The 8,446-nt window shown below is 35.0% G+C and overlaps 1 pseudogene; it reads right to left on the bottom strand.

Moving 5' to 3' along the window:
- Positions 1-213: 213 nt before the first annotated feature.
- Positions 214-7,710, bottom strand: LOC139493074 (uncharacterized; annotated as a pseudogene).
- Between the last annotated feature and the right edge of the window lie 736 nt (positions 7,711-8,446).

Here is an 8,446-nt window from a genome sequence, read left to right as displayed (position 1 = left end):
TAGTGCGTTTATTAATGGGAACGGCAAATAATGCCTTCACCTAGAGCGCATCGATCCAAAACAGTTGCCGTATTTGTCCTATTAGAATCGAAATAATTCATGGGGGCTGGAATATATCGTGATTTTACCACGGGTTGGCCCTTTATGACAAATATTTTACCCTGAGCGATTCCATGACCATATCCTCAGTGTCCAATATCTTCTTGCTACAGTTCCATTAAGTTATGGGTAGCAGAAACTCTGCAGGGAACTGGTGTGAGATGATATCGAACACTCCTGGAGTACCAAAATGGGGATATACCTTTCCTATAGATTCTAAACAAGACAATGCTTAACTTTTAAGCAAACAACAATCCAAATGACTCAGTATAACAAAACCAATCAAGTCTATGTCATGAAATTAGCAATTAGGTGTCATGATTTCTATCATGTCTATTGTTCAACTCCTATTATGATGGACAATAAACATCAAAGACTAGAAGGACTTGTGGTGCCTCTGCATTGAATAAATTAAAAACAAAAATAACTCAACATTTCACATACAATCCTGTATATCACATTTTGGTACCACACGACTATAAACAGACAATGGGTGGGATGAGGTGGGATTAAAATAACTTCACTTGCAGGCTATAAACATACATTACAGTACAAACGTTGCCTATTCTGTCAAACGTTTGCCTCCTCATTGAGTGGATATTAAACAAATGAGACAGAATCACATGGACTTCCGCCTAAGTTAATTGGCCAATGAGGTTATGACCATATCCTCAGTGTCCAATATCTTCTTGCTACAGTTCCATTAAGTTATGGGTAGCAGAAACTCTACAGACTTCCTGAAGATGAAACCCAAAATCTCAAATACAGTATAATGCCTCTTCCCAAAACTCAAAATAAAACATATCTTCTTTCTTAATATTATTTATTACATAACAAGTGTTGTACAGATAACATAATTATACATTGCTCTTAGATTCACAAAATGTATGCATGGGTATTTTATAAATTTAACAATAATAACTTGTGCAATTTCAATTATTCAAATAAAACTTATCAAAATGATAGTTACGATGAAAACATTTTTAATTACCAATGCAAGTACAATGAATATGGTGCAAATACTTCATTAAACTTCCTCAATCTTAGGGCTAGATCACAATTAAGATTACTTTTACTCTTTGTTAAAAACATGAACTAAACTAGAATAGTCAGCTTGTTCTTTAAATACAGTTTCAATATTTTCAGACCCATTTGCAACTTGAGATAATCTCAATGCAATACTGCCTGCATCAACTAATGTATGAATTCTACTATAGTACTCGGCACTTGTTCTGCCAAACCAACCAATATGTTTCATTGCCTGGTCTACATTTTCAGCTGCCCCTGATAAAGCCATGGTAACTGCACAACCTGATCGAAAGCTATGGGGGGTTTCTCCTTCATAAATTCCCAACAGTGATAAGTAATAACGCAATCTCTCATACATGACAGAGTAATTGACAGCCTTATCCAACACTCTGCCTTTTTCAGAAACTATTCTGAACAAATAACCTACTGACATATCAACTGTACTGACTTGGCAAAAAATTAACATAATCAAGCAGACCTTGTACAGGACAAATAGACAAGTCATCACACTTTTTAATAACAAATGTATTACTCTTTCCCTTATCACCTCGGAGTGTCTTTCCAAACGTATGTTGAAAAACCAAGCCACTATTATCATTTAATACTTTTACCTCCTGAGCAACAACTAAAGAAAGGTCACTAGCCCTATCACCTGCAAAAAATTGTAGTTTCATCCAAGCTCTATCTCTATACAGAATATACCTCTCCCGTAATGACAGACCAGGACTTTTAATTTCCCTATCAATGTATGAAAACATTGCCTTAATTTTTGATAAAATATAGGCTTAGCTTGTTTTGGCAATACATGTGCACTGGCTTGTTCTTCCCTGATTAGTTTAAGATATTCTTTTACTATGGGGGCACAAGCAGGGTTACCAGACTTAGAAAAAATGTCCCAATATCTCCCAAAGCCATTATCATCAAATATATTAACCAATTGATTAATCACCCCTTCAACTGTACCGGAAGCCAGTCGTTTTGGACAAAAACAGTCAAACTCCCCCTTTTGGCCTAAATGTTTGCAATGAACACCGTGAATAGTAGTTTTTCCAGAAAAATCCTTCCAAATTAAAAATCTTCGAATATCATCAGGTGTACAAACTGACAAATGTTTGCAATCTAAATCTTGGAGAAATTGGAGAAAAGAACCTTGAAAACTTTTCTTCCTCTTGTGACCTGATGAACAAGTTATTCGTTTATCTAACTCGTCCATTCTTCCCTCAATTTTTTCCAAATCAATGTCACTATTTATCTGCAATGACAAATATAAGGTCCATTTTTAGGTCAATGACAAAAAATTTAACAATTAAAAATTGAAAATATCTTAATAGGACTTATAACCTCAAAAGAAATACAATGCACATGCATTACCCAATAACAATATACATATTTTTCATAAATGAAAAGATTAGCAACACTGGTACATTAAAATTATACAAAAACATTCAATTCATTTTAAGTTCACTTGAAATATCCGTATTACAGATGTATTACTTCACATGAAATATAAACAAAAATAAGATCAAGAAAAAGAAACTCTGAATGCCCACAATGGCCATCTTAAACCAAATTCATCAACAACAAAGCCTTTCCTTGAAGGTGCTTTGACAACCCCTTTTTGACCCCTAGCTCCTAGAAGAATGGAGGTTGATGAACAACTAGTCAACATTGGCCACCACATAGGAACTGGATAAAGTTCAGGTACCACAACTGTGCAAGAAACTGACTGTTCCTTCAAAAAACATAGCAAAGGAAAAATCAATACATAGGGTGGATATACATACATATTAGATTCTGCCTTTAAATCTTGGGAAAACACATTAACACCAGAGGTTTCTGGTGTTAACCATGGGGTAAAATGTCTAGTGGCCTACTGTCTACTGATTGCATTACATTCGAGTCTAAAGACATAAGATCAACAGTATGTGGACCAAATCGAGAATCAACTAAAACCCATGAAGCATTACTCAACATAGTATCAGCCGTGTTCAAAATTCTAGAAGGACCATCAGCCTTATTCAGTTCAGATGGAACAAAACTTAGATGCAAATCAACATTTTGCCCAGCGACCAACTGAAATATATCCTTCATAATACAATTCAAGGCCGGACATTCGCTCCCTTGACTATTCCAGGCTCCTATTACCGCCATGCTATCAGTTAATACATCAACCCGAGAGTCTAATAAAGATTTTCCCAAAGATTGCAATGCCTTCAAAATGGCTTCAGCCTCCTTTTCATGAATAGGTCTAGTATCATCAGCCAACCAATAATCACCCATAGTCAAATGGTTGTCACCTAAATTCACAAGTGCCCCATATCTATAACCTGAAGAGTCTGTAACCATGTCAATCTTATTATGAAATTCTGGTCTCCATTTTGAGAAGCCTTCCCATTTTCCAAAAATTTCCAATATTCAATCTCCTCTTTAAGAGGTCCAAATACCCTAACAGGCCTACTACATTTAGTACAAACAGAAATAGCAGCATTCACCTCCCTGCAAAAAAGCTTACAGCCAGGTACAGCTAATTGCATACTAATACACTTTCCAGAAAACCTTTGTAAAGTTCTCAAGTCTACCTCCTTAGAAGACAAAATAAATTCACGCAACTCAATAAATTTTTTCCGCTTATCTTCTGGTAAAATAAATGCTTGCTTTTCCGAATCAACGAAAAAACCAAGAAATTTCTTACAAAATTCTGGAACCAATGAACACTTCTTAAGCGAAAGAGTATACCCTAACCTTGTCAAAACCTCCAGCATAACATAAACCAACCTCCTACCTTCGAACTCTTTCTCCTCACTAGACTGCAATGGGCCCCCTCGAGTTACTGAAAAGCTATCATCAATATATAATGTATTCAGTACATTTAATTTTCTTAAATATGATGTTACACACATCCCTATTGACTGGTATATGAATGGGCTTGCTTTCCAACCAAAGGGCAATGTTGTGTAAGTCATGTAAAATCCCCCAAACTGAATACCAAAATATGTAAATGAATGTTGACTAAGTTTAACATGGTCATAACCTGACTTTTCATCATATGTTACCATTAATGCATCTTTCTGTACTAATCTAGGAATATCTTTCAAAGTTTCAAGATGAAATGGTAAATCTTTCACCCACAAATTTAAAAAACGTTCATCATGGCATAAACGTGGCTTGCTGGGTTCGACTGTAAGTGGCATTACTATTCTAGGGGGTTCACATTCACCAACTGCTCCCAACAGCTTAACTGAACCCATAGCAATTTTCTCGCATAATTCTTTTGAAATAAAATCAACATGTTGCTTACAAATTTTTGAATTTTGAAAATATTGATTTGGAGGGATATCCGAATCATAGAAACGACCCTTAAAATTTCCTTTAAAGTATCTGAAAAAATCTGTAGCATCAACCCCATTTATAAGCCATTTTAGTATATCTTTATCATCTGTCCCTACTAGAATATCTTTCCAGTTAGACAAATGGTGATGAATCTGACCGCTTAGAAAAAGATCAGGATCACGCAAAGGAAAAGTCCCACTATCAAAATGAACACCACATGCACCATTCAGAACTTCTTCAGCCGAAGGAACGTGTGTTGTAAGTGAAGGAGTTTCACCTCCAAGTGTTACCCATGCTGGTTCTTGGCGTACTTGTACCTTTTCGGGATTAAAACCACTTTCCATTTCCCATTCTGGAACATGAATGTTGAATGAATTTAAACTTCCCAATGTATTACTATTCTGAAGAGAAAATAAAACTCTCTCTATATCCAAGAACCAACATAAGAGCACTTTAAGGAGAAACCCCTTCACCTACAATCCACGTGGAACATGTAGAACCACTAGGGTATCAGTGACCCTTGAATTGTAAATGAAGACATTTCAAATAGAGAAAAAATAAAATAAAATAAAAACAAAATATTTCACAATAAATTAAAATTCCCCAATTAATTGAACATACAAATATACGAAAAACATTATTTTCCCTTTGCAGCCTTCATTTTGTCACAGTCTCTTATCTGATGACTTGTACTCTCGCAAAACAGACAAGCACCTCTCTGACGTATTCCAGAATTTCCAAAATTTCCAGAATTTCGGGGTCTACCCCTATAATTATTATTAAAGCCACCTGGATATGGCGGTTGCAAGTAAAGGCATAGCATTGTATGGATACATACAAGGAGCCTGGTATGGCGGGTATAAATTATGCAATGGCGAATCTTCAGGTTTTGGAGTAGTATCCTTTTCAGGTTGCTTTTCCTTTAAACACTTCGACACAGCTTTTGTGATTGCATCCGCAACCTTACCACCCAGTACGGACAAACACAAAGAAGAGATATCTAATTTTAATTGATGTCGGTTTGCCTGACGTGTTAACTCTTCAAAGGTATCGGCATCATCATGATTAACCCGTCTTGCAGCTTTAGCAAGTTCCTCCAGAGTAAGTAATATGAGTGAATCACTAGGATTATCTTGCAGACAAAGTGTCCTCACCTTCTCCTTTAAGTTCTTAACAACTTCTTCTTTTGTAGTATTCTCTAAGTTAGCAATCCTGTCTTCCAAATCGTCCCTCTTCCTTTTATTTGTCCCATTGTTGTTGTTGTCACCACTACTCTGCACAATGTCACCACTCATCTGCACATTGACAGGATTAGCACTAGTAGTGGGAGTCTTAAAAACAGAAAACAAAATCGGTCTTAAAAACAGAAACAAAACCGGTATCATTATTAACACACATTACATAACACCAGTCAATGCCAGTGAATCACTATTAATATCAAAATTCTATGTAAATTACCACAGTGTTGTCAATATTTTCATTTATAAATATGAATAAACATATTCTTGGATTCAACCAGTATGGATTACGTCACAGTAAGACAAGTAATTATGTATTAACCAACAAGACAATTTTATATTTTTATATGCTCGTTATGTGGTACAATTTGTTGCTCATAAGTGAAGGCCACACAAAGACCATAAATGATGGCATTGTCCAATTACTTCTTAGGTTATTATCTCATTGGCATACAATTTTAGAAATTCTCTAGTGCGATCATTGATTTGTCTTCTAAGCTTATCATCCTAGTCAATGTGCAGAATTGTATATGTAAAATTCAATAGATTTAATTTTATCTGCCAGCCAAGACATTACATTCAAAGTGCAGGACTAGAAATTACTTACTTGATCTTGTGACTGGGTTAAATCTTGTCCACTAGGTTGCCCATATTCATTTGCATACAGTATCAAACAATGTGTGGCCCACCTGGCTTCTTCAACTGTATTATCTCTATTGGCAAATTGAAGTAAATCTTGTAGTTCTGCACCAGTTAAATCCAGAACCTGATCAATAATTTAAAACAAAAAAAAAAATGACAAATAAAACTCAACAGAGCTTTTGTTTTACTTCTTGTACTAGTAACCTTGCTAAATTTAAATAAAACTGGTTTATTTATAATGTATTACAAAACACTTGACTTGCATATGATTGTCTATAAATGGTTTTAAAATAGTAGCAAGATAAATCAAGTCAAACAATGAAATGATTAATAGTACTACAAACCTGTTGCCTCAGATCATCCATGGATAAATTATCCAATTTGTTGTCCTTTTGAAAACGGGCAAACTCCTTTAAGCCCTGTGGTTGTCCTCCTCTTATTCTCTTAATAGCTGCCACTAACCGTACCCCTTTTAATGAGTGCCTCCGTTTCAAACACGTGGGTAAAACCATCTGAAAATAAATACACAACTCTACACACTAGTCTAGACATCAAATGACCTTGCGCACCTGTTGAGGGAAATCCCCTTTTGGCATTTTTTAAAAACTATCTGAAGTACCACACATAATAAACGAACATAGGCAAATGTTATTTATCATTATAATCTTAAAGAAACAAACAACATTTTTAAAAGTGTCTATCATTTGATTATATAAATCAAATCTTATAAAATCTATGATAACACGTGTCGAGCGCACCTTTCGCCACGACGGGATTGTTGAAAATCTTTATACCTCATTAAATTTCGTGAGAAACTATGAAATGAACATATCTTATCAACCAGTTTAGAATATAAATACAATACAAATGTTAAAAAAAAAAAAAAAAAAACATTGGTCCTATAGATATAATTTATTTCGCACTCGACCTCGTGGTGTCGGACTTTCCGGCCAATCTAAAATTTATTATATCTCCTTGGCCCTGGTTATTTTTTCAAATTATACCTTATAACCCTTGTCATTATTCTTCAATTATATCTCAAAACCTCTTGCTTTATCAAAAAATAAATATTACCATCTCCAAATAAATCAAACCATCTCCTTGGCCCTCGCCATTTTTCCAGTATCATATCTCATGGCCTCTTGCCCATTTAAAAATGTATTATGTCTATTGCTATTCTCAAATTACATGACCTCTTGTCATTCTTATATCATATGGCCTCTTGCCATTTAAAATAAAAAATATATACCTTTCCTATGAAGTATGTTGCCAACTTGGCCTGAGCAGTCAGGACACGGTCCGCTCTCTTCAGTGGATATTAAACAAATGAGACAGAATCACATGGACTTCCGCCTAAGTTAATTGGCCAATGAGGTTAGCCCCCATGAATTATTTCCTAAATATTTTATTTCTCAAAACCCAGGAAAACTCTGTTTACTTTGATGAGTTTATATGTTGACGAATATCGCATCTGGTATACCAAATTATAAAACTGTTATCTTAAATATCCCATCTGGTATTTAATAGAATAGTCTATGATTCTTTGGCCTCTTTTCCTGCAGCTCCACAGATTTCACACATTGGTCAAACAACTAATTCTTGTGTAAACCGGCATTTTTTATATACATGTACTTAAATCTTGTTTTAGTAACAATCCTATTGTTTGGATTTAAAACTGATAAAATTCGTATTCTTATTCTTATTCTTAAATCTTCAGTTGTTCCACAAAAAATGCAGCATGATGGAACAACTATCAAAAGACTAACCTTTGTGTGTCATAGAAAATATCTTCAAATGTAAGAGTTGATGACCACCAGTTGAGCTGAAGCAACAACTTAGGGACTTGCCATGTTAAATTCTATATATACTTTTACATATATAATATCAAAAGTCCATTACTAGACAGAGGCAGGGCATAACAAATTGTCATTAAACTGATATGTAAAGAAAGTATGCACCTTACCGTAATAGAAAATAATCAACGATGTATCACAAGTAGTTTATATCAAACTTACTTAAGCAGAGAACTTTGTTACCCTACGAGGACCCGCAGAATATCAATCAGCGGGCGTCTGTGTGTGTTACGGCGGGCAGCGGGACAATTTATA

Source organism: Mytilus edulis, chromosome 10, assembly GCF_963676685.1.
Source record: "Mytilus edulis chromosome 10, xbMytEdul2.2, whole genome shotgun sequence".
NCBI classification, from domain to species: Eukaryota; Metazoa; Mollusca; class Bivalvia; order Mytilida; family Mytilidae; genus Mytilus; species Mytilus edulis.
The sequence above is the reverse complement of the archived record's forward strand: the minus strand, read 5'-3'. Positions and strand labels throughout refer to the sequence as shown.